This window comes from Prionailurus bengalensis, chromosome D3 (genome assembly GCF_016509475.1).
Source record: "Prionailurus bengalensis isolate Pbe53 chromosome D3, Fcat_Pben_1.1_paternal_pri, whole genome shotgun sequence".
Taxonomy (NCBI): Eukaryota; Metazoa; Chordata; class Mammalia; order Carnivora; family Felidae; genus Prionailurus; species Prionailurus bengalensis.
The window spans coordinates 85,435,807-85,454,508 of NC_057356.1; the positions used below are offsets into that span (position 1 = coordinate 85,435,807).

Genomic DNA, 18,702 nt, shown 5'->3' on the forward strand with positions numbered 1-18,702 from the left:
GCAATTTAAAAGTACAAAGAGAATAATAACTAGTTATTTACATTTAAAAATTTTATTTTATTTATTTATTTAAAAAATTTTTTTAACATTTTTATTTATTTTGGAGAGACATAGAGAGACAGAGCACAAGTGGGAGAGGGTCAGAGAGCAAGAGGGAGACACAGAATCCAAAACAGGCTCCAGGCTCCGAGCTGTCAGCACAGAGCCCGACGTGGGGCTCAAACCCACGAACCATGAGATCGTGACCTGAGCTGAAGTCAGACACTTAACCGTCTGAGCCACCCAGGCGCCCCCAAAAACTTTATTTTTTAAATGTGTATTTTCATACTACTTTAATAATCTACATCACATAGTGGTGTAAGAGTACATGGACGTGTTTTATAAATGAATACATGTACTTATGGGTTCATACTGGATATAAGTAGAGAAGCAGAAAATCATGCAATGAGGGAGAGGGAAAAAGCAGCAAAAAAATATGGCTGACTATAGAGATGAGTTATATTGGTAAATCTGCGGAGCTTATATGGATTAAAGGGAGCTCTGATAACTTAGGCAAACTTGCTGCCTCTCACAAAGGCTGTTGTTTTGTTTTGTTTGTTTTGCTATAAAACAGCTTTATTGAGATATGATTCACATGACTTACAGTTTACCCATTTAAAGTATATAATTTGGTGGCTTTAGTATATTCACAGAGCAGGGCAACCATCATCACAATCAACTTTAGAATATTTTTGTCACCTAAGGTGAAAGAAAACCAAGAGAGAAGCCTGCAGCCTTTAGCAGGCACTTCCCATTTCCCTTCAACCTCAACAGCACAAACAATAATCTACTTTCTTTCTATATTTTCCCATCCCCAACATTTCATATAAATGGAATCATAGAATATGTTGCCCTTTTCTGGCTTCTTTTACTTAGCATAATGATTTCAAGCTTCCTCAGTGCTATAGCATGTATCAGTACTTTATTTATTTATTTATTTATTTATTTATTTATTTATTTATTTTTACTGCCAAATTATACTCCAGTGTGTAGATATACCACGTTTATCAGTCAATGGGCATTGGGTATTTTCCCCACATGTTTTAGCTATTATAAATAATACTGCTAAAAGCATTTGAGTACAAGTTTTTATGTGGATGTAAGATTTTATTTCATTTGCATCTATACCTAGGAGTGGGATCAATCACTGGGTCGTAGGGAAACTCTATGTTTAACATTTTGAGGAACTGCCCAACTGTTTTCCAAAGCACCTGCACCATTTTATATTTCTTTTTTTTTTTTTAATTTTTTTTTCAACGTTTATTTATTTTTGGGACAGAGAGAGACAGAGCATGAATGGGGGAGGGGCAGAGAGAGAGGGAGACACAGAAACAGAAACAGGCTCCAGGCTCTGAGCCATCAGCCCAGAGCCTGACGCGGGGCTCGAACTCATGGACCGCGAGATCGTGACCTGGCTGAAGTCGGACGCTTAACCGACTGCGCCACCCAGGCGCCCCCCATTTTATATTTCTACCAGCAACAGGTGAAGATCTATTTCTTCCATATCTTTCACCAACACTTGTTATTATGTGTCTCTTTTATCACAGCCATCCTAGTGGATGTAAAGTAATATCACATTGTGGCTTCAGTTTGCATTTCCTAACGACTAAGTTGCTGAGTATCTTTTCATCTGCTTTTTCATTAGCCATTTGTATATCTTTTTAGAAGACGTATATATTCAGGTCTTTTGCATATTTATAAGTTGGATTGTTTACCTTTTTGTTGTTGAGTTGTAAGAGTTCTTTATATATTCTGGATGCTAGGCCATTATCACATATGTGATTTGCAAACATTTTCTCTCGTACTCTTCCTTTTCATCATAGTTTTTTTTTTTTTAATCCATGCAAAAGTTTTAAATTCTGATTAAGTTCAGTTTATCTATTTTTGCTGTTGTTGTTGTTGTTGTTGTTGTTGTTGTTGCTTGTGTTTTTGGTGTCATGTTTATGAAACTACTGCCAAGATCTAAGGTAATGAAGATTTGTCCTTATGTTTACTTCTAAGAGTTTTATATTTTTAACTCTAAAATTTATTTTTTTTTTAATTTAAGTTTATTTTTTTTTATTTTGAGAGAGAGAGAGTGCGATCTGGGTAGGGGCAAAGAGAGAGAGGGGAGAGAGAGAATCCCAAACAGGCTCTAGCCTATCAGTGCAGAGCCAGATGCAGGGCTCGAACCAACAAACTGTGAGGTTATCACCTGAGTCAAAATCAAGAGTTGGACACTCAACCGACTGAGCCACCCACATGCCCCTTAACTCTCAAATTTAGGTCTTTGATCCATTTTAAATTATTTTAGTGTGTGTGTGTATGGTATGAAGTAAAGGCTCAATGCCATTTCTTTGCATGTGGATATCCAGTTGTCCCTGCATCACTGGTTAAACAAACTGTTCTTTCTGCATTAAATTGTCATAGTAATGTTGTTGAAAATCAGTTGACCATAGATTTATAGGTTTATTATTGGACTCTCAGTTCTGTCCCACTGATCTATATGTTTATCCTTATACCATGCTGTTTTGATAGCGGTGGCTTTGTAGTAAATTTTAAAATTGGAAAATGTACAACCTCCAACTTGTTCCTATTTTTCAAGATTATTGGGCTATTTGGGTACCTGCAATTACATATGAATTTTAAAATTAGATTTTCAATTTTCACCAGAAAAGACTGTTGTGATTTTGATAGTGCCTGCATTGAATCAATAGAGTTTTGGGAAGTATTGCCATTTAATAATATTAAGTCTTCTAATTGTTGAGCATAGGATGTCTTTATTTATTTATATATTTGTCCTATCCTTCAGCAATGTTTTGTGGTGTTCAGTGCACAGCACTTGCACCATCTTGTTTAAATTTATTACAAGTTATTTTATTCTTTTGGATGATATTATAATTGCAATTGTTATTTTAACATCCTTTCGTATTGTTTGTTGCTTCTGTACAGAAATGCAACTGATCCTTGTGTTGATTTTATAATCTACAGTTTTGCAGAATTTGTTAATGTGCTAATAGTTTTTATATGGAGTAGGGTTTTCTACATGTAAGATCACCCCACCTGTGACTAGAGATAGTTTGTATCCAATTTAGATGCCTTTAAATCTTTTTTTGCCTGTTTACTCTGGCTAGGACTTCCAGCAAAATATAGCATAGAAGTGAAGTGAGAGTGAGCATCCTTTCTTATTGATACATTAGAGAGTTAATAGAGAAAGCTTTCAGTGTGTGATTTGTTAGCTGTGGGTTTTTCATATGTACCCTTTCATGTTGTGGACATTCGTTTCTACTCCTAGTTTCCTGGGTGTTTCTATTAGAAGGATGTTGGACTTTGCAAACTGCTTTTTCTTCATCTATTGATAAGATAATGTGTATTTTTGTCCTCCCTTCTATTATAGTGTTATATTACATTGATTGATTTTCATATGTTGAAACACTTTTGAATTCCTGGACTATATCCCACTTTTTCATGGTATATAATCCTATCACTATGCTATTATATTCTACTTTCTAGAATTTTGTTGAGGATTTTTTCCATCCATATTTATAAAGGACATTGGTCTGTAGTTTTCTTGTGATGTCTTTGGTTTGGTAAGATAATGCTAGCCTTATTGAATCAGTTAGGAAGTATTACCTCCTATTCTATTTTTGAAAGAGTTTGAGAAGGATTGATTTAATAACTTTATGTATGTATGTGTGTATGTATTTAAGATTTCACTAGTGAAGTTTTCTTCTAGTTCTGGGCTTTACATGTTAGGATTACTCATTTTTCTTTACTTGTTATAGGTCTAAGATTTTCTATTGATTTCTGAGTCAGTTTTGGGAGTTTCTACATTTCTATGAATCTGTCCATTTTGTCTAGATTATCTAATTTGTTGGCATACAGTTGTTCATAGTATTCTGTTATAATGTTTTTTTTTAATTTCTGTAAAGTTGGTAGAAATGTTCCTACTTTCAATTCTATTCTATCAATACAATTTTTATCTTTACGCTTCTCATTATTCTAACCGAAGGCTGCCAGTTTTGTTGATCTAATAAAGAAAAAAAACCTTTTGGTTTTATTGATGCTCTGTATTTTTTTTTTATTCTCTATATTGTTTATCTCTGCTCAAATCTTAGTTTCTTCTTCTAGTTTTAGGTTTAGTTTTTTTTTTTTCATATAGTTTCTTAAGGAATATAATTAATTTATTGATTTGATTCACAAAGACCTCCTCCTTTGTTTCAGAGGACTTTCTCCTGGTTAAGTATCTATTTGGTTGCTCTAAACCTGTGCTTATCTTGCAGATTTCCAGTGGGTAGATTCTGGCAGTTTTAACATGTTTTCAGTTTCTTAGCTCCAGAGTTGCCAGTTCCACCATTTTTGCTGAGTGGTCTTAGGCTCAGAGACATTTTGCATTCATTTGGAAAGGACAGTTTTGTCATGGATCTATGTTAACTTTTCCAACTTCCATCACGGTAAGGTCTAAAGGTTCTGACCACTGTCAGAACAATGGCGTAATGCTAATCACACTAGATGAGGAAGAAGTGACTGGTATGTTGATGACTTTGCTAAGATACATGCCCTACCAAGGTTGAAAGAAAAGCCCTACCAAATTAGTAAAATTTTAGGCATAAAGGAAAACACATTCAGATTACCATATCTTGTATCTCCCACCATTACAAAGGAAGCATAACTGATCTATTTTTCAGCTGTAGTACTTAGCTAGCAATGTTGTGAATGGTACATAACAAGATTACTTGTCTGCTCATGGGGATTGTGCCTAATAGTCTTATTTGTGCTTATTTATATTTTCTGATCTCTTTCAAATAAACGTATATTATGTTTTAAATATTATTTTTCAACAAAATCTTTTTAAGAGAATTTTATAAGTTTCTCACAAAATTAATAAGAGTGAGTGGGCAGACAGAAAAATATTTTGACAAGTAATTTTTCATCGCTGAAGTCAAGATTCTTTATCTGTAAAATAATGATTTGATTATATTAGTTGTTTTCCAAAGTGCTCCTTGGAGTCTGGGGAGTCTGTGGATGACCTCCAAGGGCTATTGTTGGAGGAAATTAGATGTGATGAGAGTTTCCAAGTGGGCAGGTTTCCAAGTCCTCCTCCAAGAATTAATGGGAAAAGTTCCACTTTTGACGTACATGACTTCTGTGTAATATGTATCTTTTATTCTTAAAAGAAAGGACTCCATTACTTCAAAAACATTTGAAAGCTAATGTGAAAAATAATTGCTTCAGTTATTTCTGACTATATGCTGTCAAAATATCAAAATATAATTATTTTATTATTTTTCAAATTGCCTAGAGCATCATCTGAGCTTGGCCTGTGGAACGATTTGGGGAACAAATAGAAGACAAAAGCATTCGGTTATGAGTATTTTAAAAGTTTTAATAATAACATATACTGCTGAGCCCTTGTAGATTATTTTAGTTAAAGTGATTATATGTATTAGTTTCAAATTTTAAGATCTCAGAGATATCATAAATAGGATAATTGTCATTGAGATATTTTTCAAGGTTTCTAGACATCAGCAGATAAAGGAAATTGTAAATACAGAAGCTACCTTATTATAGTTGTCTAGTGTTTATTTCTATCATTATTCAGAAAGGTAGAGCCTGACCAGTTTGAGCCAATAATAATGCAATTTCTATTTGAAGAAAAAAGATGTAGTACCATTCTTATACTATCCTATAAAACACACTACTGTCATTGAAATCTTTAGGAAGGTTGTTTAATAATATTCATAGGCCTAACTTTAACATATGTTTATTTTCCTACCTCTAGGATTTAGATGAAATTATACTGTTTTTATTTGGATCATTACCAAAAATGTTTCCATTTTTATTGATTTAGGATATCTTAAAATTCATGAAAAAAATCAACATATACATTTTTATGACCATATAGTGTGGGAATATGCCAAAATAAGATTGTCTTTTAAAAATATATTTTTTTAAAATATAGGAACCTCAGTTCCTTTTTTTTTCCTTCTTTCCTGTAGTTTTTTAAAGTCAACAGAAGTTATACCTGGGGTGCCTGGGTGGCCCAGTGGGTTAAATGTCTGACTTCAGCTAAGGTCATGATCTCGTGGTTCATGGGTTTGAGCCCTGTGTCGGGCTCTGTGTTGACAGCTTCAGATTCTGGAGGCTGCTTCAGATTCTGTGTCTCCCTCTCTCTCTGCCCCTCCTCCATTTGCACTCTGTCTCTGTCTCTCAAAAATAAGTAAACGTTAAAAAAAATAAAACTTAAAAAAAAATTATGCCTGAACAATTGGGTAATAGGAGATATATAATGAGAACATTAAGGCCTTTATTTAATTAGCTAATGGTAATACATATTTTTATTTAAGTTAAATGGATGTTTTGTATGTCCTTTGCTTTCGCAAAATTTTAACTCTCTTGTTTCCAATAGTTGGACATAAAAGAGATTTGAATTCATCAATATCAATTAACCAGAATTAAATGAAATCCTGACTAATATTTACTCCTTTTAAGTGTTTAGAATGAAAAGAATATTATTAATTTTTTTCATATTGTATAATGGAATCTATATATCATTATTACTGTTACTATTGTTATTACACCTGACATTTATTGAGTGCTTGCAAAACACCAAACTCTGGATTTTATTTTGTAAATGCAAAATAATTCTTTTAACAATAAATTGGCCTATCTTTGCAGAGGAGGTTGGTGAAGTGGGTATATTTGTTTACCCAGCAGACCCAGCCTTGAAAGGGCCCATGACAAGGGATTTGTGGGAGGATAAAACCTGTTTCCAGGCAGGTTTCCCGCTGTGGGTGGAGAGCAGCTGAGCAAACTAAATATCCACAATCTTTAAAAAATGTATTTTATTTTTCAGTGGATTTCTTCGGTGGATTTCTTTTGTGGATTTCACTAGCAGTAGGGTCTCTTTTCTTTATTCTTCAGTGGCTTTTGTAGTCTTGAATTTTCCTGGAACTCTGTTATACTTCTGTCCCTGTCCTGGGTGTCCATGCTAATAACCGTCCTCAGGGAAATTATCTCCTTTGCTTAATAATATTTCTTCAACAACATAGATGGACCTAGAAGATATGATGCTAAGTGAAGTGAGTCTGTCAGAGAAAGACAAGTACCATATGATTTTACTCATATGTGGAATTGAAGAAACCAAAAAACAAACAAAGGCCAAAAAAAATGAGAGAACAAACAAAAAACCCAGACTCTTAACTGTAGAGGACAGATGGTTGCCAGAGGGAAGGGGGCGGGGATTGAGAGAAACAGATAAAGGGGATTAAGAGTAGACTTACTGTGATGAGCCCTGAGAAATGCATAGAATTGCTGAATCATATGGCACACCTGAAACTAATATAACACTGCATATTAATTAAACTTAAAAAATACAATTAAAAAAAGGCATTTCTTCGTGCATTTTTTTCTGTGTTCCAAGCAGCTGCTATGTGTGGGAGAAGAAACCAGATCCCAATACCCCGTGGTCAGTCAGGTAGTGCCATGATGATCCGAGTGATAAATAACCCCATCAGTTTGGGTTTGTACTACCCTTGGATCCTCCCTGGACACTCTGGCGAGACTGACTTCTACCTGGAGGCAGCCTCCTTCTCTTTTGGGTGTTGTATTTTGTCATGTCCCCCACATTGGTTTCCCTGTCATCAGATCCAACAAGCTTTTGATGTTTAGAAGTTTCCAAAAATGTCTTGTGTAATGCAAGCACTCTTTCTTCATTTCAGCACTGTTATGGGTTTATTTTTAATTCAACAACGGCCACATTTTTGTCATGTTAGTGGGATATAGCGTGTGAGGAGAGGAAAACTTGTATTTGGAGTCCGTTCTGTTAAAGTCTGCTGATAGCATATATGAATTTGGTGAAATGTCTCATCTGAGGCTTAAAAACGGATAGTCAACACTAACCTTAATGTTTTGCTCTCTCTGGGAAATAAATTTTATAACTATACTAATGGTGCTTTGATAATTGTGGTTATTTTCTACTGTCTCATAGGATTTTTTTTAATTCTTCAGCTGTTTTGACTTACCTCAAATATACTCTGTTTTAAATATTTATTAAGAGATTTCAAGCCTGTTAATATTGTGATAATGCATGTTACAAAAAGATTAAGGTTAATTGAATATAGTACTTTAAAAATTCATGCCTTCTAATTATAATAGACCTGATGTTTTTATCAGAGTATGCTTTGCCATTTATAGAGATCCTTATAACATAAGAAAAATGATAATAATTTTCTACATATATTCTTTTTTTATTTCCCCGACTTTCTTTCAGTGAAGTTAAGTGTATATTCTAACATAGGCACATGCTGGGGTTAAGAACAAACCCATATCTCTTTAAGACTTGATTCATTGTTTCTTTAAAATAGTAGATTATGCTATGAAGCATTACTGTTTTCATAGTTTTTATTACATTTTTATCATAGTTAGGATATATTACCAAAAAAAGGAAACTCCTTACATATAAAGCAGTATTTTTTTTTCTTTCAGAGTGCAGATATTTCTTTTTTACAAGAATTCTAAAGGACAGGTTAGCAAAAAGCAATGAATTTTGGAAATAGTGAAAGGAAACTCACGTGGAGAAAATGTATTCATAAATCTTAACAAGCTATAGTTTATTACTTAATATTTATTAATCTTAATCAGAACACTTATGCATTGAGGAGGGTTAGTTCTGTCTTGAATGAGATTTTTAGGAAGGTTGTCAAACAATTACAGTTTAAGGATTCAGAAATTAGATAGGTTTTCTAAATCAACTTAGTAAAATTAATTTTTCTCTATGTAGATTGTCTTTTCTTTGGTGAACAAGTTAAATTGTAACTTAATATAGTTCATGAGTGGAAAAAAGTACTTTTCATCTATTGTGAATGTTCAATTGTGTTGTTTTGAGGAAAAAAAAAGATTTTGGCCTTATAAATTTGGTTGTATCAAGGAGAAACATGGTTGTTTCTTTATATGTGGTGTTCCTGGAGCTGAGGTTACTAAGAAACATTCATTGTAGTACTGTAAAACTGAGTTAGAAATGGGTTTCCTACATTGGAAATGGGTTTTGTAACATTTTTGTTTTCATTTCTTATGCATTTGATACCCTAATGCAGAAAGACTATATGAATGACTGTGTTTGACAGGTGTGAGAGAGTGGGGGAGGGAGGGAGACATGGGGGACGGGTAATAATAAAGCTATTAAGTTTTAGTAAGATAAGCCTTTGAGGTCATCTAGTCTAATTTCCTGACTTTGTGTATATGGGGAAAACAAGTCTTGGGTTGTGGGGTCCCTTTCCCCAAGGCCACAGCCTGGTTACTAGCTGATGGTTACTAGCTGAGCTGAAGCACGTCTTGGTCTCACCTTGTCACTACTCCATCACTCCAAACAGTGGATCTCAAGTGATAGCAGTTTGCCCCTCAGGGTATGTGTAGCAATGTCTGGAAATGTTTTTGGTTGTCACGACTTGGGTGTGCTACTGGTAACTAGTGGGTAGAGGCCAGGGATGCTGCAAAACAACTTATAATACACAAAACATCCTCACATCACGGGGTTATTTGGTCCAAATGTCAACAGTGCTGAGTTTGAGAAATCCTTCCAAAGCATGAAGTACATCACACGCCATTATTAGCCAAGGAAACAATCATTTACTTCTGCTATGAGCTTGGTCAAAATCCAATGAGTAAATTTTTAATTTCTCATAGGTAGGTATTTCCAAGGAGAATTCCTGAAACATTCAGTCACAAAGATAAAGTCATTGTAGTTTCACAAAATCTCACAAAGACGAATGTTTCATATGCTTATTACAAGCCTAAGTAATACACCTAGTCGTATTTGTCAGAGGCTGAGTGTTGGTACCAGAACAAGATCACGAGTGCGAAGTGACTACTTAGAGGGGTAACAGAACAAGTCATGTCATCAGACTGGGCCATGCCAACATTTGCTTAGTGTTCCCATTAGAATATCAAAATTTGCTTTAAAACTATTTTCTAGACATTGGAATCAGGCCAACACAACCACTTTTTAAAATCATTCACAACTAATGATAGCTTTAAGTTATCTAGTATCAACTACTCTTTTAGCGCTTTATTTCCATTGCCTCCTTACCCTTAGAATCGCCATCCATGATCCACCATTTGACAGTGATGAAACTGAGGCTCAGAGACGGAGCTCCCTGAGCACGCCCAACCAACGCTCAAACCCAAGTCTGTGATTAGGATCTCTTCTTTTTTTTTTTTTAATTTTTTTTCAACATTTATTTATTTTTGGGACAGAGAGAGACAGAGCATGAACGGGGGAGGGGCAGAGAGAGAGGGAGACACAGAATCGGAAACAGGCTCCAGGCTCCGAGCCATCAGCCCATAGCCTGACGCGGGGCTCGAACTCACAGACCGCGAGATCGTGACCTGGCTGAAGTCGGACGCTTAACCAACTGCGCCACCCAGGCGCCCCTAGGATCTCTTCTTTTTAAAGTTATGTTAATTAGAGATCAGATTTATTTTTCTTACAGTTTTTTCTTAACCTTTCCCTTAACTGACGAAATACAAATAAAGCTGGCTTTGTGTTACTACTCCGACATTGTCATAGAAAATAGACGATGTGTTTGTAAAGAAATTCTGGACATTGTGAGGCAATAATTCCTCCTTCTAAAAAGTGAGAGAGAAGAAAATATTTTCTGTAATGCTGCAATAAGAGTCGTATATGGACACGAGGATTTAAGTGGCTCATGTGTGCGAGTAGGTGCAAGGTAGTGTAATAAAAGATGGTGGCTAACCCCCCTGGTCTGTCTTGATGAAGGAAAGACATATTTGTAAGAATCATAATGGGCTCTGACTTCGTGCATATGTGTTTCTAATCTATCGTTTCAAACCACTTAGTGCATTTCAATAAGAGCCAAACTGCCTTCCTTGCAAGACATTTCCAGTTATGGAGACAGTTATGATGCTTTTGAGTAATTCTACAAATATTGGTAAAGCCATTAAAATTGTAGCAATTAAGATTTAGCAGTACAACTGAATTCAAGTGGTGACTCAGGTCCACAGAAAGTCTTTCCCGTTTGTCTTACTTTGCCAGTGTTTCTCTATCGCACTTTGTCAGTGAAAGGCACGTATGTGTGATGTTGCCATTATTGATTCTTCCGATGTATAAAAGTAGGAAAAAACCCCAACAGTATGAAGAACTTAAAAATCACTGTATACTTATTGTTTTAAAGGTGTATCTTTCTGATTTATTTTCTCGGTAAGCTATCCAATTCTGAGTTACTCTCATTATTTTTGTTTCTTTCATTGCTTTCACAGAACATCCATTCATCCATTATTTATGCATTTGTACCTTCATCACTTATCCATATATTTGCGTATCTGCTAGAAACTCAAAGACAAGTACAATGCTGTGTCCTTAAAAGATTTAAAGTTCCCTGAGGAAACAGGTAATTAAGTGCATGACTATCACCTTTGACTGTAGCATTCGCTTTCTGTGGGAATCAGGAGATGCCTTGCAGAGATTGTGAGAAATAGCTGTGAAATTAGGTAAAGGTTTTGATGGGGGTTTCCAACCTTACGGCTTCTTCTGAACTCCCCAGTTAGCTGATAGGGATCTGATTAATATGTTCCCCGTTGTTTGTCCAGTTAGATAGTGTTATAACTGTCCCTGGGCCTGGAGCTCCTGAGCTAATCAATAAGGCCACCGGAGCAGACCGAAGACAGTGGTTTAACCAGGTGAGTCCTTTTCTCTCCATCACCAAATGCCTGCACAAGTCCGGTCATGGTCCTGGCTGCTTCTGCCATTTTCAATGTGGCTTTCATCTGAATTATGACCTCATGACCTCACGATCAAGTCATGCTTCTCCATCTCCAGCTTCCTATCCTTGTTCAAGTAAGGATAAAGAGAGAAGTGAAATGGAAAGGTATCCATGTAAGGAAGACAAAACTTTTCAAAAATGCTTGTCAGGTTTCCATTTATGTTTTACTGCCCAAACTACCACATAGCTAAGTGTATCTGTAATGGGAATCTTGGTGACATAAGCTTTTTTCTTTTTTTTTTTCCAACTGTAGGGAGGAATCAGAGAAATAATACTAGGTAGGTAAGTAGCAGACTTCATAGGGACAACCTAATATATAGAATAAAATTGGAATGCACACATACAAAAAAATCAGCTTTCACTGATGTGTGTTGAGTGCCTTAAGATATTGAGAACCTGGGGCTCCTGGGTGGCTCAGTTGGTTGAGCTTCCGACTCTTGGTTTCAGCTCAGGTCATGATTCCAGAGTCGTGGGATCAGGCCCCTCGTCAGGCTCCGTGCTGAATGTGGACACAGCTCAAGATTCTCTCCTCCCTCTGTCCCTCTCTGCTGCTCACATGTGCTCTCTCTAAAAGGTGTTGTAAACTTGCCAAGAAATGAAAACTCTAAGGCTGAATTTTCTCCTTCTTTTCTTATACTCCCCTTGGTTGTTATGGAATATTGAGCATTAAGATAATGAAGATGTTTGTGCACCCATGTGTGTTTGAGTATGTGAGCCATGGTGGCCATGTACTTTTTGAACTAAGATAGAGACACTGGATAACTTTGTTTCCATGATGCTGGTAGGTCCTATCAGTCAACAAAGCATTTGTGAGCCAGACTTGGTAATAAGCACAAAGCAGGATCCCATTCCACTTTATCTCAAGAGAAGTGAGGTTGTGTTGGAAAATGAGAAGAAACCCTACAGATACAGTCAGATTTTACTGATCAGTGATTTATCAACTTGAAAGTAAAAGCTCATGTGGTAAAACAAAAGTCTGATTGGTGTGGATTCAAAAGAGATGAAAGGAGATAAATGAAGACAGAGAAATGGACAATTCTTTCAGGTTTTAGTATAAAATAAGTTACGATGTGTGAAGGGTGGAGTGGTATGAAGACTAGGGAATAAGAGAAAGGTTTCTAGCTCGACAGACTGCGTGGATGGCAACATCATTATTTTAGATCAAGAATAAAAGATACAACAGGAGAGGTTTTGGAAGAAATATAAGAGATTTGCTGTTTGGAAATTATGGATTTAAGTGGCTCCTAGTGCCTATTCTCATTAGACTATTAGACATGCAGATCTGAAGCTTGATATTCTATTATGGGCTGGCCATATGTGTTTGGGAATTAAATGTATATTAGTGTATTTGCTAGGGCTGTCATAAAAATTTACCACAAACTTGGTGGCTTAAAACAATAGATATTTGTTATCTCACAGTTCTGGATTATAAATGTCCAAAACCAAGGTGTCAGCAAAGCCATACTCTCGCTAAAGGCTCTAGGGGAGGGTCCTTCCTTGCCTCTTTCTAGATTCTGGTGGTTGCCAACAATCGTTGGCTTATAGATGCACCGTTCCTATCTTTGCCAATGCATTCGCATGGAATTTGCCCCTGAGTGTCTGTTTCTAAATATCTCTCTCTTTAGAAGGACACCAGTCATTGGACTAGGACTCACCCTAATCCATTCGACCTCATTTTAGTTTGATTACCTCTGCAAAGACCCCTTTTCCAAATAAGGTCACATTCACAGGGTCCAACGGAGAGGACTTCCACACATCTTGTCAGAAGACACAGTTTAACACACAATGATGTATGAGTGGCAAAAGCGGCCACAGAAACAAATGTGATCACCCAGACAGAGGGCTCGGAGTGAGAATAGGACCAGTGATAGTCCCTTGGAAGCACTCCACCTTGAAAACTAATAAAGGAGGGTATGGGGATATGGTATAGTCAGCAGGACAGAACAAGTAATCCAAAAAAACTGCATTCTGACAAATGTATTGTAAAGAAGAGATTTGATAAGAGGGTCAAAAATCTTTAGAGATTTCAGGTAGCACGAGCAGTAGGAATAGGCCATTGTCACTCTTGCTAAATACGGAGAGGGGCAAGTTTTGAGACAGGCAAATCATTTAGGATACTGCAGCAATCCAGGCAGATCCTGATGGCCGCCTGAACCAGGATTTGGCAGTGGGAAGAGAGAGGACTGAGCATATTACTGAAGTAAAGTCAGAGCGAACTGGTCCTGGATTGGGTGTAGACTAGGAGTCAGAGATTACTTCCAGGGTTTTTCTTTAGCAAACTATAAGACTGGGTTGCCGTTATTGAGATAAACAATGCAGTGAGCCCATGGAGAGAAGATGATTTCAGTTTTAAATATGTTGATGACATATCTGTCACATTTTCTAGTGGCTGGTGCATGTAAGTGTCGGAGACTCAAAAGAGAATTGAATCCAAAAACGAAGGTACTTGAAAGTCATTTGAAAGGAAAGATAATAACTCAGATCATGAGAATGGATGACATTATCCAGAGGGGTAATAGACTTACATGGGAAAATATCTGATATACACAGAGCGATGGGAAGGAAAAGAAGCACCACCGAAGAGACTGGGGAGAGCCAGCGAGAAAGGTCAAGAGGAAAAGGAGAGTATTGTGCTAGGATAGAGAAGAGCGTCTCCATGTTGGCAGGGGTGTGAACAGCGGTGTCAAAGGCTGTGGAGACGACAGGTACAATGGGTGCTAAGAGGAGTCTAGAAACTTAAAAAAAAACCCCAAATATGCATGTATGTGAGTGCAAATGTGTGTGTTTTCAGAGAGTCACTTTGGTGCATTAAAGGGAGTAAATGGCAGATGAAATGGGGTTTTTGGAAAGAAGTTTTTCAACTACCTGACCATGAAATGGAGGGGAATGGTAGCTACAAATGAAAATGAATTGACTTATGGACATAAGCGAAATGGACTGAAGCCTTGACAGTGTTTAAAATCTCCTGGGGGGATTCCAGACAGAAGGAGAGCTCAGAGGAAGAGGAGAGAGAAAGGTGATTGAGCACATCTCCGGAAAAGACCGGGGAAAGGAAACCTGAGCTCAGAGGATTAGTTCCTTTTCTACAGGAGAATGTCACCTCTCTGTTGCATTGGGATGTAAGGGGGAAGGATGCTGTTAAGCGGAAATGGATGGCAAACATATTATTCAGCTAAGAATGGTCATCCACACTAAGGAGGGAGAAAGACTAAAGGATCTGAAGACGTTAACTCTTCGTTCAAATGCTGTTTCTGTGCTAGTTATGAGGAATGTGCTCATTGTGTTTCTTGTGCCCTTGCCTCTTTCTTTGGGCATTTAGTGCTCGTAGTGTCAACCAGAGAAACTCTGTTGTCTGCCACCACCCCTTCCTCAGAGTGCTTCCTGACAGCTGGGTCCTGTCCCTGGAAAATCACTCCTTCCCTCCCCGCCCCCAGGCAGCCAGAGGGCTCTCCCTAGGGGGCTCTGGAGATGCAGCTCACAAGTCTCGCCACATGACTGAAATCCAGGGTTTTGACATACAGTTTTTGTATCATGATTTACTGACTTGAATATTCTATTAAATAGTCTTTGTTTTTTTTTAGCAACCTAATAAAAATCTTTCTGGACCAATGATATTTTCTGTTGTTCCTGTGATCTGTAGTATAATCTCTCTTTAAATCTTATGGATAGATACTTCGTTTCTTTCTTCTTGGCCATCTTGTTTTTTCTATTAGCATTACAAGTTATACCCATTGCTGTTAAACACTTGTGGATGAAGGAGTGGGTATTTTCTTCCTTTTTCACTCACAGTACGTGGTTTCAAATGGGTTGGATGGAAGGCTTTGGGCAACCATACTTAGTTAGGGAACATTAAAGTGATTTCATTTTGGTTCGCTTACTTGTGATCCAAAGAGGGTGTTGTATTGGTTTTGATAAAACTTCACAACCAATGGGAATCTTTTTTGAGTTAGTGCGGAGTGGCCTTAATGCTGGAAATAATCCTGTTGGCCAGGACCCCAGAGCTATACAGATGAGAAAAGGATGCAGGAAATTCTGTTGTTTACACATGTGTCTGTAACACTGAGCCGCTGGAGCAGCCCAGCAAGCCCAGAGGGTAAGATGCCTAATAACCTTGTGGTTTTCTATTTAATTATTACATTTTCCTGCTGGAGCAGAGCATGTGGTATTCTCGGAGCAAAGAAAGACAGTTGCTTATAAGATGCAGAACAAAACTACTGTAGGTCTGGGAAACAGAGGGATTAGGAGTTTCTTCTTAAAGTGGACTTGGTTCCTTCCCTCTTTCTTCCATTTTCCACTGTTGGTATTATTTATCCTGACAGCTTGCCATACTTTTCCTGTTTTCAAAAAATAATATACTAAGCAAAACTCAGGTAAGAATTTCAACTCTAAATTTAGAAAGTTATAGATTATGTTGATATTCAAACTTTATTTTGTAGTTCAAATGAATATGATGAGTTAGTCAATGTGCTGGAAGTAACCTATATTCTTAGAGTTTTAGAACAATGTAAAACTGTTATGCAGACCCTCATAATTCTGCCTCATGCATTCAGGGTTATTTTCATTTTGATGGACAGTCCTCATGCTGAATTCCTGCTATTGTTAACAGAAAAGTATACTTCAAAGTTACCTGGGTTGTATGGAAGAGATATGGCATAGAATCAAACAGTAAACCCCTGTACATAATGGAGAAGAAATGGATCTTTAACTGTATGGAAAGTAATTGTAGAATTGAGGAGGGGAAAATGATCTTCGGAAACCATTTGGAAATGTTTGCTTATGCTTCCCACAAACATAAGTTGTAAAATGAACGCTAAGTGGAGAAGTCTATTAAATAGAAATATAGGGAAGACACTCTTTAAAAAATGTAATTAGAAACCTGTAACATATGCTGTTGAAATATATAGTGATATTTCCTGATATTCTCATTTACATCAATACTAGCTTTCTATTTTCTGATCAGGTGAATACACTTTTGCTAATATTTTTGTGGAGTAGGATACTGTTACAGCTTTCGATTAAATGCCTTGTTTTTTAATCATTTCATTGTTGAGTAGCCTTGCATATACATTAAATATTCCTGAATTATGACTTTTGTCCACCTTTTTCATAGGCCTTAGATTAAGAAGGAATCTTAAAAAGCTAGTGATAATAGCATCTGTATAGCTTTTCTGTGACTTTTCAATATTGATTTTAGACATCGATAAATCTATCTGCATGATATTTAGAAAAATGCTTTATGTGAATTGCTTTTTTCCCCAAAACTTTAAGAACTAGTTTTCTTGTAAAATAATAGATTGTGTAATGGTCCCCCTTTTACATTCTTCACGTTTTTATTGGATTCAGTAATTGCTTGATCACTGGGATATAGTTTCCTAGTGCTTTGCAATGGCTGTGGCCTTGAAATTTATGAAGGTTTCCTCTAATCATTAGAGCCACAAATATAATGGCGGTGATTCTTTAAAATTAAAAAATGATATAAGAACAGTTTCTATGTGAAGAAGTACTGTTTCTTCCGGGCTGATACCGCAAGGTTAATTGAATTTTTCTATAATGGCACAACCTTCAAACATCCTCTTTTTAGCAAGATTTTAGAGAAGCCTTGAGAGAAAAGTCCAGCTCCCTGAGCTGAGTCTTGAAAAATCCATGGAACGTAGATGATTGCTGAAAAACAAAAAGATCACCCTACTTTGTAGTAGTAGTTGGGGCAAAGAATTTTGAGCATAAATTAATATGAAGCAGGGAAGGTTAGGGATGAGCTGCATCGGAGAAGAAATAAAACGGACCTTTGTGAGTAGCAGATATTGTGCCGAATAGATAGAACAGGGCAAAGTTATGAAGCACAAAGCGCTGTATACTCTGAATACACAGAGTAATTTTGCCCCTGTATATTATGCAGTGGGGACAACTGCAAGTTTCTGAAGAGATGAGAGTATTTATTCCTCGTTGCTTTGTCATTGTTGTCGTCATCCTCCTCCTCCTCCTCCTCGCCCTCCTCCTACCAGCAAAGAATAATGTTTCCTTGTAAGATGATTTACATACATACCTATGATCCTGACAGTTGTGTAATAGAATGAACTTCATTTTGCGGAGTACCTTCATTTTATACGTGAAGAAATCTGATGTTCAGAAATGTTAAACGATTTCTTCAAAGCCACAGATAGAGCAAGTTTTGGAGCTAGGATTCCCAATAATGTCTTTCTGGCTCCAGAGCTATTTCCACTCTGCTCCACTGGTATTTTAGGAATGTGAATCTGGCCGGAGTTAAGCAGAGTGGGTTAGGATGGCTCTGGGGTAATAGAGTGCAGGGAGGAGGCGGCAAGACAGCATCCGTAAATCCAAGCTAATCCCAATTTTCTCAGGTGGTCCGCTCTCGCCTTTGGGAACAGACAGAAGAAATTGATACTGAAAATAAGCAGTTTTTATATTTAAATTGGCCATTCTCGTATTCAACTCTTAGGCTTTCCTCTCATTTCCTTGGTGTCATGTTCAAAGAAGATGTCTTTTGACTTCTCAGAAGAAATTTAAGCATTGCTTTTCATCAACTATCGCGTATTCATAAATGAAATGCATGAGGTTACTGGAAATGATATGGGGAACACATTGGCCTTCTTTTGTTTCTTTTTGATGTGTGATATAATTGAATGCTTAGTGACCACACCTTCTTAAAATTATGGGAAGACTCAACTATTATCAAAGAAAAGTGTCATGTAAGTTTTGTTGTTTTTTTTTTTTCCAATATGTGAAGAGCATCTATCTGTTGCTGGCAGTGTGGAGTACTGTACATTTGTAGTAAAAATAATAAACCCTGTTTAACATTTTTCCTCATATATCTAAACCTTAAACATACTCTACTTTTTCTTTAAATAAAATATTTTACATATACATATATAATATATACATATAT

General features: G+C 36.7%; 1 protein-coding gene across 1 annotated transcript in view; it reads left to right on the top strand.

Annotated features, from left to right (window-relative positions):
• Positions 1–18,702, top strand: part of CCDC102B (coiled-coil domain containing 102B) — a 198,653-nt gene that overhangs the window by 48,862 nt on the left and 131,089 nt on the right. The window contains 2 exon segments of the mRNA XM_043559068.1: positions 11,296–11,426; positions 11,626–11,715. The gene's annotated coding sequence lies outside the window, so the exon portion shown is untranslated.